Genomic DNA, 14,936 nt, shown 5'->3' on the forward strand with positions numbered 1-14,936 from the left:
CAGAGCCTTGATCAATTTGAAATTCAAGTGTTTAGTCAGAAAACCAAGGACAATTTTGGCAGCAAGGAGAAAGAGAAGAAGGCTGGATGTTTTGGCAGAAGCATCTGAGCACATGGACTGAAAAACAATGACAAAGTTTTGGTTGCATGAGGACATGCAACACCTTCACAGTGGGGGTATGTTGAGCCTCAAACCTGCACTTCTTTACACATCCTCTCAGCCTCCTTTTCCTATTCATTTCCTTCTTTTGCCACTCATTCCCTTCATCAAATTGCTCAAATCATTGTATTTTAGGACTTTTTACATGGTTTGTTAATTATGCTAATGACTGAGTTGTTGGATTAGAATTTTGGTTCAAGTGCTGCGCTTTCCGCAGCTCACACAGGGTTTCCGCAGCTGATCCCGGTTTCCGCAGCCAACCCCAGATTCCGCAGCTGTTTTATTAAACGGCATGTTCCAAGTGTCCTCCGGCCAGAAGAGCCACATGGGCAAGTTCGTGGAACCAAGGACATGGTGTGTGTCCTTCCAGCTCAGCCAAACCAGTCATAAAAACCCATGGTCAACGAGGGGGCAACTACGGTCAACAGAGGTCATTGGCGGTGGCACGGCTCTGCATGTTCGGTTTTAGAGCACGTGAAGAACAGCTGGCCTCTTCCTCAGCCACGAAGATGATGGGAAACACAAATCCAACAGAAGATTTAATGCCCACCACAACCGTTGCCTAAATCTGAGGATGCTGCCAGATTACGTGTTTTTACACAGCTGATAGAATAGCGTAGTTTGTGTTCAGTTAGTTTTGTTTTCTCTGCTATAAATAAAGCATCTCTGAACGCTGGATAGTTAGCTGCTGATATGTAATTTTGAACCCCACTGTACTTTCTATTTTGCTACATAATATATGAGAAGACCGTTCTGTTTCTAAGCGTGTAACTGATCTTTTGAGCTGGCTGGAGTAGGCAGAGGGCCCCTGTTTACTTAAGGCCTGTACAGTGCTTTTAATTTCCTGCATTTCTTTTTATCATTTTATGTATAATAGTTGTACAGAATGCCTTTGATTGCTGTGTTTTGATCATGTACAATAGCTGTATATAACTTTGAATTCTGCTCATTTATATTTCTGCACTTTTCCATGACTGATCAGTGTGTTTTGCAGATTGCTTAGGCGTGCCCGGGACAGTTTCTTTTCTTTCTTTTTCACAGCTAGTGACACTTGTGATCATCTTGTCTATGTTGCTGACCTTCTTTGTTTTGCAGCCTTTATTTCTTTGTTATCATTTCTTTAAGTTGCATAGTTGCTTACTACTTTTAGACATCAAGTTGTTTACCTATTGATGGTTTCTTCTCTATAATTCAATATCTTTATTGAGGACCAAAATATCACTAACACAGCTTGGTTTAGTTGCTCAAGAACTCACAATTGCTTGGCTTATTTTTGACTGTTTCTCACATGATATATTCAGTTAAAAGACAAGAGGTTAAGAAGAAGTTAAAGTATTTGTGACTAGTCTTTCTTTTATGTAGATTTACTTCAGTTTCATATTACTTAGTTTTAGCTAGACTCGACATAGATTTCATCTTCATTTTCTTGCAGCAGCATAGATACTGGGCCAATGTCATTAGTCTTTTATTTGATGTCTTCATTTTTCCTTTAAAAGTTGATTTCATTTCAGTTGTTGTTCAAAGCTTTCTTGTAGATTACCTTTAAAGTTTTAAGAAATCATTTAGAACTCATCACAATCACACACACTTCACTCACTTCATTTCATTTCCATCACATCATTGTAGGAGAAATATATTTGGAAACAAACTTAAAAAGTTAAAAACGACAAAAACTTAAGAAACAGTTGCCTAAGTACATACAGTACACATCACTTCATCAGCTTACGAGCCCCGGGTTGACATTTAAATGTTGCAATTTAGACATCACTAAATTGACCAAACAGTAGGGTCGCCATTTCTTAAGTGCATGGAGTATTGCCAACATTTCCTTCTCATAAATAGTTTTGTGTAAAAACTTTCCCTTGATTGGACGACTTTCAAAAGCAATGGGTCTTTCATCTTGCATTAAAACAACACCAATTCCATTTCCTGAAGCATCACATTCCACAATAAAGGTTTTTGTGAAGTCTTGTGTAGCTAAGACCGATGCTTGGCACATTTCCTCTTTAAGATGTTCGAAGGCCTTTGTTGCTTCTGGAGTCCATGAAAATGCATCTTTCTTCACTAATGTTGTTAGAGGTGCTACTATTCTCCCATCATTCTTAACAAACTTGCGATAATACCCTGTCAACCCGAGAAATCCTCACAGATGCTTTATGGATGTGGGGATTTTCCATTCCTTAATGGCTTTAATTTTTCTAGGGTCTACCTTAACTCCTTCATGAGATACAATATGACCTAGATATTCCACCTCTTGTACTCCAAATAAACATTTGGATCTTTTTGCATATAATTGTTTTTCCTCCAATAGTTGTAGCACCCTGTCAACATGTTCAACATGATCCTTCCAAGACTTGTTGTAGATTAGTATATCATCAAAAAATACTAACACAAATTTTCTAATGAATGGTTTGAAAATGGAATTCATCAAACCTTGAAATGTTGAAGGTGCATTGGTAAGGCCAAAAGGAATGACCAAAAATTCATAATGACCCTCATGAGTTCTAAATGTTGTTTTCAGAATATCTTCAGTCTTCATTCTGATTTGATGATATCCTGAACGAAGATCCAACTTGGTGAAGTAAATTGATCCATGCAATTCATCCAGAGATTCGTCAATGACAGGAATCAGAAACTTATCTTTAATAGTGAGCTTGTTGAGCTCCATATAATCCGGCATGCACCATGATCCATCCTTCTTGTGCACTAATACTACTGGAGTAGAGAAAGAACTTTGACTTGGTTGAATTATAGCAACCTCTAGCATTTCTGCAACCATACGTTCAATTTCACTCTTTTGGGCATAGGGATATCTGTACGGCCTGATGTCTGGAGGAACACTTCCTGGTATCAGATGAATAGCATGATCATGATCACGAATAGGTGGGAGACCTTTGGGAGTCTCAAATACCTTGGAATGATTGTTCAAGAACTTTTGGATATTTGGAGAAATAGATGATTCCAATGTGGAAACATCTAGCGAACATAATTGTGCAATTACACCCCTTTGTTCCTTTCTTAGAGGCTTTGTCATACCGTTAGAGCTTATTATCTTTCTTGGTTTCCTTCCAATACCCCTTAATTCAACTTCCTTTCCTTCCACACAAAATTTCATGAAAAGTTCTTGAAAATTAAGAGCTATTGTACCCAAGGATTGTAGCCATTGGACTCTTGGTACAACATCAGCACCTCCCATTGGAATGGAAAGCATTGAGCTAGTCAATACATATTCTCCCATCGATAGCTTGATATTATGGCACTTTCCAGAGAAATTTATTGTTCCTCCATTTGCAACCATCACTTGACACTCTAGTGTTGGACATAAGAAGCAATCCAATTCTTTTGCTACCTTACAATCGATAAAATTGTGGGTACTTCCTGAATCAATCAACACTATTACCTTTTTCTTCTTGATCTGTCCTTCTATCTTGATGGTTTGAGGAGTGGTAATTCCAGCCAATGCATTACAAGATATGGTTGGATTCATTTCTTCTTTATCTAGGCTTTGTTCCTGGAGTATATCCTCTTCTTTTGACCTTTCTTGATCCTTTTCCTCTTCCTCTTCGCAATCTATGTAGGATAATTTATTCTCAGCACACTTATGACCATTACTGTAACAAAGCCCTTTTGTTCTTTTTTCTTCCAAATGTTGTGGTGTTAGCCTTATAGGTTGTGGAAGACTAGGGAAACAACACTTCCATATTTATAGTTGTGAGTGGTATGCTTCCTGGTTGCCATAATTTTGCTTTCTATTTTTCTTTCTAACCTGAATGCCTTCTCTAATGAATCAGGTTCCCAAAGGTGAACATCATGTTGGATATTATCCTTTAAAGACCCTATGAACACATCAATCCTATGCTCCCTTGGAATATTTTTTAGCCTTATGTTCAATTTTTGGAACTCCTCAATGTGCTCCATTATTGAACACTTTTGTTTGAGACTTATCAATTGGCTAAAAAAAGTGTTGCTTTTCGTATCCTCATAATGTGCTGTCAAATCTTCCGTAAAAATTGCCCTAGTGATAATTTGTTTACAAGAGCAAAGCCATTGATACCATACAAACTGATTTGGTTCCAAATATAAAGTTGCAATACGTGCCTTTTGTGTGTTTTGCACATTATTGAGATCGAAAAATTTCTCCGTCTGTAATATCCATGTTGCAGGATCCTTGCCATCAAACTTCCTCATATCGATTTTTGGAATATGGTGCATCTTCGATCCCACATTGGAGTCTATGAAATCATGATTAACATTTCTTTTGTTCGCATCATGAGTTTCCTTTACAACCTTTTCACCATTAGTAAGTATTTCTTGTAGAAAATTTGTCAAATCTATCTTCAAATCTGCCATGTCTGTCTTCAAATCTACCATGTCTCTCTTCAAATCTGTCTTCAAATCTATATTCAAGTCATCCATATTAGCTTCCATGCCCTTTATCTTATATTCCACGCCATTTATCTTAGCTTCTGTTAGCTTTTGTGAGAGTGACATTTGTTGCACTTGTTCTTGTAATTTTGATATATCATGTAGCATTTCTTCCTCTTCTTCATGAGTCATGCTACGGATTTCTGGTTGCTTACTAGGTATTTGCATTTTATTTCCTCGGGGAATCTGTTACTGATGATAATGCTCTACTATGCCCTTTGAATTCCTTCAAAATAATTTTTCAAAGCAATCTTAAGCAATAATTTAAAAGAATCTACACACCTTTTTTCACTTTGTAGGAGCTCGATATTGCATCTGATGTATCTCTGTACTTTCAGATCATCCAGTTCTAAAATTGCAACCTACATTATCCCTCTATGTCCTCTTTCCAATTCCACCAATCTAATCGAAATTAGATTCTCCAAGGAAGAGTTATACAAAATCTCCCACAGTGACCTGATTATAGACTAGTTCAGTAGAGCGAACTTGTACGACGTGCCACGAGTCATTGTTTCGACCCTTGGCTCTGAAAAATATATACAAGAAACTATAGTCCATCCTATTTTTGTACCTTCTTACAAAATTTCAATCAGATGCTCAGAGAGAAAGTTATGACTATTTTCCCCAGGTCACCTATTTGGAATGAAATTCAAGAGTCTGTAAGAAGACCAACTTCCTCAGATCATATCTCCGCAAATACAGCACGAACAGCTCTGAAATTTGGATCCAAGATTCAGCGCGATTTCGTCTCAAATGGCTTGCTTTTTTAGCATCTGAATCATTGCAAAAAAAAGGTTATAGCGAAAATTCCATATTGACCTGCTCGGGGCAGCGAAACCCTAGAATCCAAAGCTTTGATACCAAATGTTATGAAACCAGCGCAAGAAAAGATAGAAAAGATAGATCAAAGCCTTAGAATTTAGCCTCTTCGAGGGGGAAAACTCCTTTACATTAAATAAATGAACAATTCTCCCATGATTCAAATGACAAAACCTCCTTTCTATATATAGGAGTCTAAGGAGTCAGAATATAACCCAGCCGACCTAACAATAATAATATAAAGCCACAAAAATAACAATAGAGGGATTCTATGGGGCGCAGTGATAAGAATATGGGGATAATAGGGGCACAACAATATTAATAAGGGATGCAACTACAATATTAATGGGGTAATCACTAGAATTATAGGGACCCAACAATACCCACATTTTTATTCATTTTAAGGTAGCAAAAGAATTGAATTGCTTCCTATATCCAGCACCACAGTGTCAAGTGATGGTTGCAAATGGAGGAACAATAAATTTCTCTGGAAAGTGCTATAATATCAAGCTATCCATAGGAGAATATGTATTGACTAGCCCAATGCTTTCCATTCCAATGGGAGGTGCTGATGTTGTACTAGGAGTCCAATGGCTATAATCCTTGGGTACAATAGCTTTTAATTTTCAAGAACTTTTCATTAAATTTTTTGTGGAAGGAAAGGAAGTTGAATTAAGGGGTATTGCATGGAAATCGGGAAATATAATCAGATCTAACTGTATGACAAATCTTCTAAAAAAGGAACAAAGAGGTGTAATTGCACTATTATGTTCGTTAGATGTTTCCACATCAAAATCATCTATTTATCTAGATCTCCAAAAAGTCTTGGACAATCATTCCAGGGTAGTTGAGACTCCCAAAGGTCTTCCACCTATTCATGATCATGATCATGCTATTCATCTGATTCTAGGAAGTGTTCCTCCAAACATCAGGCTGTACAGATATCCTTATGCCCAAAAGAGTGAAATTGAACGTATGGTTGCAGAAATGCTAGAGGCTGGTATAATTCAACCTAGTCAAATTTCTTTCTCTGCTCCAGTAGTATTGGTGCATAAGAAGGATGGATCATGGCACTTGTGTCCAGATTATAGGGAGCTCAATAGGCTCACTATTAAAGATAAGTTTCCCATTCCTGTCATTGATGATTTACTGGATGAATTGCATGGATCAATTTAATTCACCAAGTTGGATATTCGTTCAGGATATCATCAAATCAGAATGAAGACTCAAGACATTCCGAAATCAACATTTATAACTCATGAGGGCCATTATGAATTTTTGGTCATGCCTTTTGGCCTTTGTTACACAAAAATATCATCATCATGATTATTTGCAGTCAGTATGGGTCTATCATTACTTGTACTGTCCTCCTAAGCAAGTCTCAGACCTCGGCTCTTCAAATCAAGCTTTGGAAATGAGAGAAAGACATTAAAAATCAATGTAACTCTGGTTCCGCACTTTCTCTCATGGTCACCTGCAGTCCCGCACCTTCTGTGTACAAAAACTGCGGACCTGACCGCTTTGTCCCTAACGGTGTAGGTGCGGACCCCTGTGAAAGTCAAAAGGCGCAAGTTTTATCTTAAAAAACTCACTTTGGGTTAATTCTAGAGGTTTCTAGAAGGAATTTTGACGTGGATTGTTCGCTCTGAGGTGGTTCATGAATCCCAAAAGAGAAGGAGCTAATCCCTTGATGAGAGGAGCTATCCCTTTGAAGGAGGACCTAGTAACTTCCCTCCATTGCACTATAAATACAGGCATTGGGCTGGTTGCTGGAGAGGTTAGAAGTTGAACATTTTTAAGGGTAAATGCTGGTGAAATCAAGACTTCCTAGTTAAGCCTAAAGAGGAGAGATCACATACCTTTTTGCTTTAATTGGGGAGTGAGTGAAACTTGTCAAAGTAGAGGAGACTTCTTGCTGGACCCTGGGAGGAGCTTGTACATCGTCAAGGCAAAGGTTGTAAGGTTCTTCTTCTTTTGAATTAATACAGTCAAACTCATTTTTCTCAACAAGTATCTTATGTTATTTGTTTCATGGACTCCTTGACTTTCATGTTAAATATGTTTTATGCAATTGGCTTTTCAGGTTCTATTTAATTTGTTTGCCTTGTTTGTGTTTGCAGATCCGCGAAAAGGAGCTCATTTGGATCGAAGGAGCGAGGGCATCCGCAAGCTAGCGTTGGACCTAAGGTAGGCCCTAAAAACACTTGTTTGCTATTGTTTATTAAAGCATATTTAGAGAAAGATAGTGTCTAGTTGGTTCGCTTGTCATTAGGTTTTCTTTAGATTCTAGGAAGGTCTATCTTCTCCGCAAGATCGACTTATTCCATGTGACAAAATGGCGACTCCGCTGGGGACTGGATTGTTTTCCTTGTTTATACTTTGACCTGAGAAACTATATTTTTTGTTTCTATTTTTGACTTGATGATTGTGGGATTGGGTGTTTTTAGTTAATCTTGAGGTTGTTTTTATTTTTCATAATTTTGGGAGAAGTATGAACCCTCTCAGTTAAGCACAGTGCGTACCTGTACGCGCTTTTTCTTTGTGCACAGAGCGTGAACGCACCTGTGTAAACAGGCTGCCTGCGTACCTTGTCAAAATTTTGAGAAATTTTAGATTTTTCTCTTTTTTATTAGTTTAGAATTTGTTTATAGGTTTTAGCCATTGCCCAGGCCTGCATGTACTCTGTCAAAAACTTTCCCTGGATTGATTTCGTTAGTGTTAGGGTTTTAGGTGAATTTCCGAGGAGTTTTTCTTGTGGGGTTTGTTTTTCATTTTGGTTGTGTAGTGGCTCTGAGCTTAGAGGCTGTAGGGACTTCAGATCACCTTAGTGTCTACCAGCTTTCTTATGAGTCTGACCATGTATGAAATCTCCCCTTGTTGAGGAATCCACTTTGTATTTTCTCATTTCAAAACTTCGAAAAGCTTGTGTTTGAGAGTTTGGATTTTCATTTTCAAAAAGAAAACGAAATTGGTTGTTCTTGACTGATTTGTGATTCTGCATAAATTAGTCCTTAGCTTGCATCTAGCTGAGTAAAACATCCTTAAAAAGACTTTTAGTAGGCTTTGACTTCAAATAGGTTTTTATAGTTTATAGCTCTCAAAGTTAGTCATTTCCATTAGTTTTGAGTGTTTTATTTACAAAATATAAAAACTCTCTTTTAAAAAAAAAGTTCGTTTTTTGTAGTGATTGAATGCTTTGAAATGAAAAGGGAAATTTTTGTGAAATAACTAGTTGTCTCGTTTTGAGTGCTTTGAAAAGAAAAGATCTTCTTTTAACTTGTTTAATTGAGAAAGATTTGTGTTACAAAGTATTTGCATTCTCAAACTCTTTCTTAGTTTTAGAAGTTCATCGAAGAGAAAAAGATTGTTTAGATCATCTTAGGTGCATTTTTAGTGATTTTGAGTCAAGTCTTCATACCACGAGTTTCATCTCCGCACCTTTGGACTTAAACAAAAAACCACTAAAATTAACGCTTAAAGTAAAATTCACCTAGTAACATTTTTATTTCTAGGGCTCTGATACACCAACTTAGCTTAGGCTAGTGTCTTGGAGTAGGAGAGTAATTAACTCTCCAAGACAGTAAAAACAAACAAGTAGCTGTATCTTGTGGTAGGGAAGAAATCCAATTGTTGCATTTATGCTCTGGGAAAGCTCCTCTTAAAGGAGAAGCACGAGATCGTGTCCGAACCAGTGTGGGAATCAATCCTTCCTCATTGGGAATGACGCCAGATATTCACTTATTAAAAACAGTCAACCTTGGATTAACCATTGTCGAGGAGCCTGGGGTCACTTGTTGGTAAACCTTGGATTATGTCAAGGAGCCTTCAAGGGGATTGAGCTTGCTACTCTGCCCTTGCATGCGTATCGGATTGTAGATTGTTCCCCCAAGTGTATTTGTCTCAGTTGGTAACCTTAGTGGCCATATTCTTTAGGACTCTTCCTGAGGTGACAGTGGTGGGAAGATCCCACTGTACTTGGAGCAGACGTCGGCTAGACTCACTTGGATTTTCTGGGGGGTTCACTTCACTCGAGACGGTTAAGTGGAGGAACTTGTGCCAGTCTATTCATTAAGCAGGTTGCCGGGGTAACTGTTCCAACCGCCATTTCTGTACTGAACTCTGCGACGTTGGATTTCATCACCAACTAGTGTTTTCGGTCCGGAAAGTTACTATTTGTGTGTGTTTGATCTCCTAGATTCTTTAGGCGTGTGATTCAAATTTGTTTAGTTCTTTAGAGACCTTAGGTGATTTTCATTGATATTTTACTTTGTTTGCATGTGAAGTAGTTAAAAGTCTTTAACTGTGGCTGAATTACCAAGACAGTGCCGTAGACTTCGGGGCCAGTCTCCTGAGATTATAAACGTGGCTGAGTTACTGAGGAAGTCCCGTAGACTTCGGGACCAACCTCTTGAGGAAGTACCGAGCCAACTTGAAGGCTTAAAAGTCCTTGTAACTCCTAGAGACAGTAGAGTTGGGTCACTAGAAGAAGGAGAATCTTCTTTGTTAGTACATCCTGATTTTCAAACGCCAGTAGCAGAATATAATCCACAGTCAGTGTCTGTCTCCGAAATCACTGGTAGTTTTTCATATACTAGTGATATAGGTGAAGAACCTGAAATATCCGAGCCTGAAAGTGAATTTGTTGCTACTCCGACATCGGGGTTTGTTTCTCCAACTTTTAGTGGTCCTGGTTCACCTAGGGTAGAAAGAGTCATCACTCAAGATCTTCCTTCTGGACTTATTTCTATTGAAGAACTTGCTCCGGAAGAAGAAGAAGTAGGCATCCCTATCCCTGAAAATCAACCTGTCATTGAACTAAGGGAGCGTGAATCAATTTTTTACAGTCCACCTAGGAGTAGTTCTTGGTATCTTTCTTTGACTAATTATTTAGAAAACTTAGGGTTAAGTTTTTCACCACCTCGTGCTCCTTATCACTCAACACCTAGAGGTTTTTATACTCCCGTAAATATGTCAGGACAGTCGTCCATGTTTACTCAATCGCCCGAATCCTTTTTGTACAGCGGTCCATATGTTCCCTATGGGTATCAATCTCTTTCTGGTACTTTTTTGGGAGCATCTCCTCAACCCATTGAGCAAGGGTTATTAACTGGAAGCAATGGTAATAAACCATTGAGCGTAGAAGACATTCTTATGATGTCAGGTTCTATTCCCAATCCTCAACCTCAAGGTGGCCAGTTACCGCCTGGGGGGCAGCCTCAATTAATGCCTGGGGGGCAACCTCAAGGTACACAATTTGCATCTGGGGGGCAACCTCAAGGACAGTACATACCTACGGGACAGTACGTTCCTCAAGGTCAACCCCAGACTCAATATGTACCCCAAGGTCAACCCCAGTATCAATTTATACCTCAAGGTCAACCCCAGTATCAGTATGTGCCTCAAGGGTATCAACCCCAAGGTCAGTACTCGAACCAAGGTTTCCAACCACCCCAAGGTCAAACATTTGTTCAAGGAACGGGAAATGTACCTTTCAATTATCAATCATACCCTCAACCCAGTTATGGTCCTCAATATTCTCAACCCGTTATGGGTCAGTACCCCAGAATGAATATAGTGTGGGATCCATCGCAAACCCAACAGGTGTTGCAGCCAAGCGTACAGTTGTCATCTCAAACTGGACAACCCTTAGTTTCTGGTACATCCCAGCAACCGGTCCAGTCTAACATTCAAACTTCTGTACCTTCGGTAGTTTCTCAGCCTGGGCCTAGTACACCTCGTACTCCGCCTCAAACGACTGCTACAACTGCCGCTACATCTGTTCAATCTACCCCACCTACTTCTGGAGTATCGACAGCTCCGGTTTCTACTATTCCTGTATCTACTCCTCAGACATCTTTACCACCGTCTGGATCTACGATTCAAACTTCGGTTCAGATGCCTGTAGGACAACCTAGTTTAAGTATGGTTGTCACAAGTCAGCCACAATTCACCTATCAATCGTACTAGGGACAGTACCAATTTGGTCCTGCTATCTAGCAGCGAGTTTATCAGTATCAACCGTATCCTGGGTACACTTATCAACAACCTCAACAACCCCAGTACGGTCCGGTTAATCCTGGTTTTCTGGGAGGATACAATATCCCGAATGTGATTCCTATTCCTAGTTATCCTGGATATCCTCCTCCTAGGGCTTGTCTCATGACCCAGAGTTTTAGGGATCCTAATCGGCAGTTACCGTTTATCGCAACTTTGGACTTACCTGACTTGTCACGCCTAACGAACGATCCCATTAATTATCTTCCGTTTTGGTCGCCAATGCCGAATAATTTGCCCAATGACATTCCCAAGTTCGAAGGTAAATCAGGAGAGGACCCGTCGAACCATGTGATGACTTACCACCTCTAGTGTGCGTCTAACTCCATCACAGATGATTCGATCCGCCTTAGACTTTTCCAGCGCACTATAATTGGTCTCGCGGCCAAGTGGTACATTGAGTTACCACGAGGCACTTTTTATAATTTTAGTCAGTTAGCTACCTCGTTTTTAACTCATTTCCAGTTGCTAGTCCGATATGACAATGGCACGAAATTGTTAACTTCGCTAAAACAATCGACATCCACGTACATTTCAGATCATATTCATGAGTGGAGATGTCGACGTCGTTTAGTGAAGGTATTTATTCCAGATCAGATCTTGGCTGAGTGGTTTGTAAAATATTTGTTGCCAAAGATCACTGAAGATGTTGCTAAAGCCAGAGTGGTTACTGAGGAGCAAGTCATTGCTCAAGCACAGTACCTTGACTTGGTCTATACTCAGTCAGGTACGTTACACGAAAAAATACCCGATCTTTCCAAGTCAAATCAAATCACTGCAGCTCCTTTGGGATCTCATGCCGCTGACGGTATGATTGGTACGGTTAACACTAAAAATAAGAAGAAGTCTTCCAAGAATTCTTCTCCTATCATAACCTTGCCTGATTCCCCAACAGGAGATTCTTCTGCAGAGATTTCCGTCGATATTCACGTTGTAGAGTCATCTACAGCCAAATCAAAATCTGGTGGGAAGAAGAAAGGAAAGAAGAAGAATAAAACGGAAAAAAGTTCAAAGGAGAAACCTGAAAAGGCGGAATCCAATGATGAAAAACGCAAACCTCGTTATCCTTGTCTCATTTGTGATGATGAACATTTTACAAGAGACTGCCCTCATCGTGTAGAGGTTGCGAAGATTGTCAAGGGTTCCCAAACTCCTGCTGTTTTGAAGGATCCTTTTCTGGCTCAAGACAGTAAGATGATAGGTTCATCCTCGAGTGCCAATGAAGAACCCATACTGATGATGTCCCATGTTAGGATTGCGACTCGATCGCAAGATTATGTTAGTAAGAGTCCTATTGATGGTAAAGAAGCCGAATCTTCTCATTCTAATCCATCAACCTCAGCTCCCAGTTCCGATCCACTACAGATCGAGAAACCTAATCTAGACTTGGTAATCAAACTGCCCACTAAGGGTATACTTCGAAAGTCAGCTTTCAATCCACATGCGAGAGCGGCTCAGAATTATAACATTGTTGAGGATTTAGCTGTGTCACCGTCAGCAATGTCAGCTTTGGAAGTGCTGCAATCATGCCCAGCACAACGTAAATTACTTTTGTCGGCTATAGGAGCTGTTGATGTTCAGGACCCAAACCTAATAATTTTCGATCTAGAAAATAGTACACCGCGTTTGCCTCATCAAATGGCTTTCCAGATTCCAGTGATAGTAAAAAACAGGCCTATTCATTGGACTGTAATTGATGAGGGAGCCTCAACGTGTTTTATGTCGATACAGTGTTGGAGATCCCTTGTTTCTCCTTCACTAAATCAATCCCCGACGATTCTAAAGGCCTTTGATGGCCATGGGTTTCATCCTTTTGGCATTCTACAGGATTTGCCTATAGGGGTTGAAGGAAAAACCATTAGTTTAGATGTGGAGGTGGTTGATGCCCCTCTAGACTACAACCTTCTCTTGGGTCAAAGTTGGTCTTACGCTATGACAGCGGTCGTTTCATCGGTCTTTCGAGTAATAAAGTTTCCACATAATGGAAAGATCGTAACAATAGACCAGCTGGCTTACTTTTCATCCGACCCAGCCTCTTCGGAGAGTATTCAGCATGTTGGTAAAATGACTATCCCATATAAGGATGTTGGAGTAGGATTAGTTAAAGATGTCGGTTTACTGGGAACTTTTCCTTTTCCTCCAATCAATGCATCATATTCATTTGCAACCATTCATATGATTACATCAGACACCATTTTTTATGTTGATCCTTGGATCGTCCCTTCTGAATCTAAGATAGACTCAATTGGTAATTCCATGCCTTTGAGTCCATATGAAATTGCCTACGAAGCTGTGCAGTCGTTTGCTGACTCGTTTTCAACCAAAAATGACTTAATGAATATGGTCCATGAGGAATCATTTTTCACATCAACCTCGGATTTAACTACGTTTTCTGAACTTGTTCACTCTGATGAGCAAATTCGTGAAATCCTATGTGTAGATGATTTACCATGGGAAGATCTCCATCACAGATCTTCGTTTTTACTTTAGCATGATCGTTTTGAAAATGATTTCTCATCAATTTTTACAACTTAATATGTCAAGGAACCTCAAAATCCAATGAAACATCCCGATTCAGAGTTAAATTTGGGAAACATCTCTCGAAATTCCTATTGACATTTTGGTTAAGCCCGGAATTGTTGAGAACATTCATATAGGTGCCTCGTGTTCAGATAACGAAATTCAATTATATAAGGCCCTATTTCAACAATTCCGCGACGTGTTTGCCTGGTGTTATGAGGAAATGCTAGGAATTGATCCCACGATTGTTGTTCATGAGATCAAGACTTACTTGGATGCTAAACCCGTCCGGAAACGTTTGTGTCAGATTCACCCACGAAAAGTTGCTGCAATTAAAGCAGAAGTTGAAAAACTGTTGAAAGTGGGTTTCATTTATCCGATCCCGTTAACGGATTGGGTATCGAATATTGTTCCGGTTAACAAAAAGTAGGGAACAACAAGAATATGCATCGACTATAGCGAAATTAATCGAGCCTGTCCAAAGGACAATTACCCAACTCCCTATATCGATCAAATCATTGATGATTGTGCCGACAGCGAAATATTTTCCTTTATGGACGGTTTTTCCGGATACAATCAAATCAACATTCTACCTGCCGATCAACCAAAAACGGCTTTCATTTGTCCATGGGGGACATTTTCTTATTGCAAATTACCTTTTGGGCTTAAGAATGTCGGAGCAAATTTTCAAAGTACGATGTCTTATGCGTTTCATGACATCAAGCACATTGTGCAACCGTTTCTCGATGATTTGCCTGCTCATTCATTACATCGAGCTGATCGCCTCGTCCATTTATGAGCAATCTTTATGAGGTATAGGAATTATTGTATTTGGTTGAACCCACACAAATGTGTCTTCTATATAGAAACGGGTCGATTTCTGGGATTTGTAGTTTCGAAAGCCGGCATTCACGTTGATCCCTCGAAGGTCGAAGCTATCATCAAATTTCCTCCTCCTT

This window comes from Pinus tabuliformis, chromosome J (assembly GCF_031772625.1).
Source record: "Pinus tabuliformis cultivar Carrire ecotype Pingquan chromosome J, CPIR1, whole genome shotgun sequence".
Lineage (NCBI taxonomy): Eukaryota > Viridiplantae > Streptophyta > Pinopsida > Pinales > Pinaceae > Pinus > Pinus tabuliformis.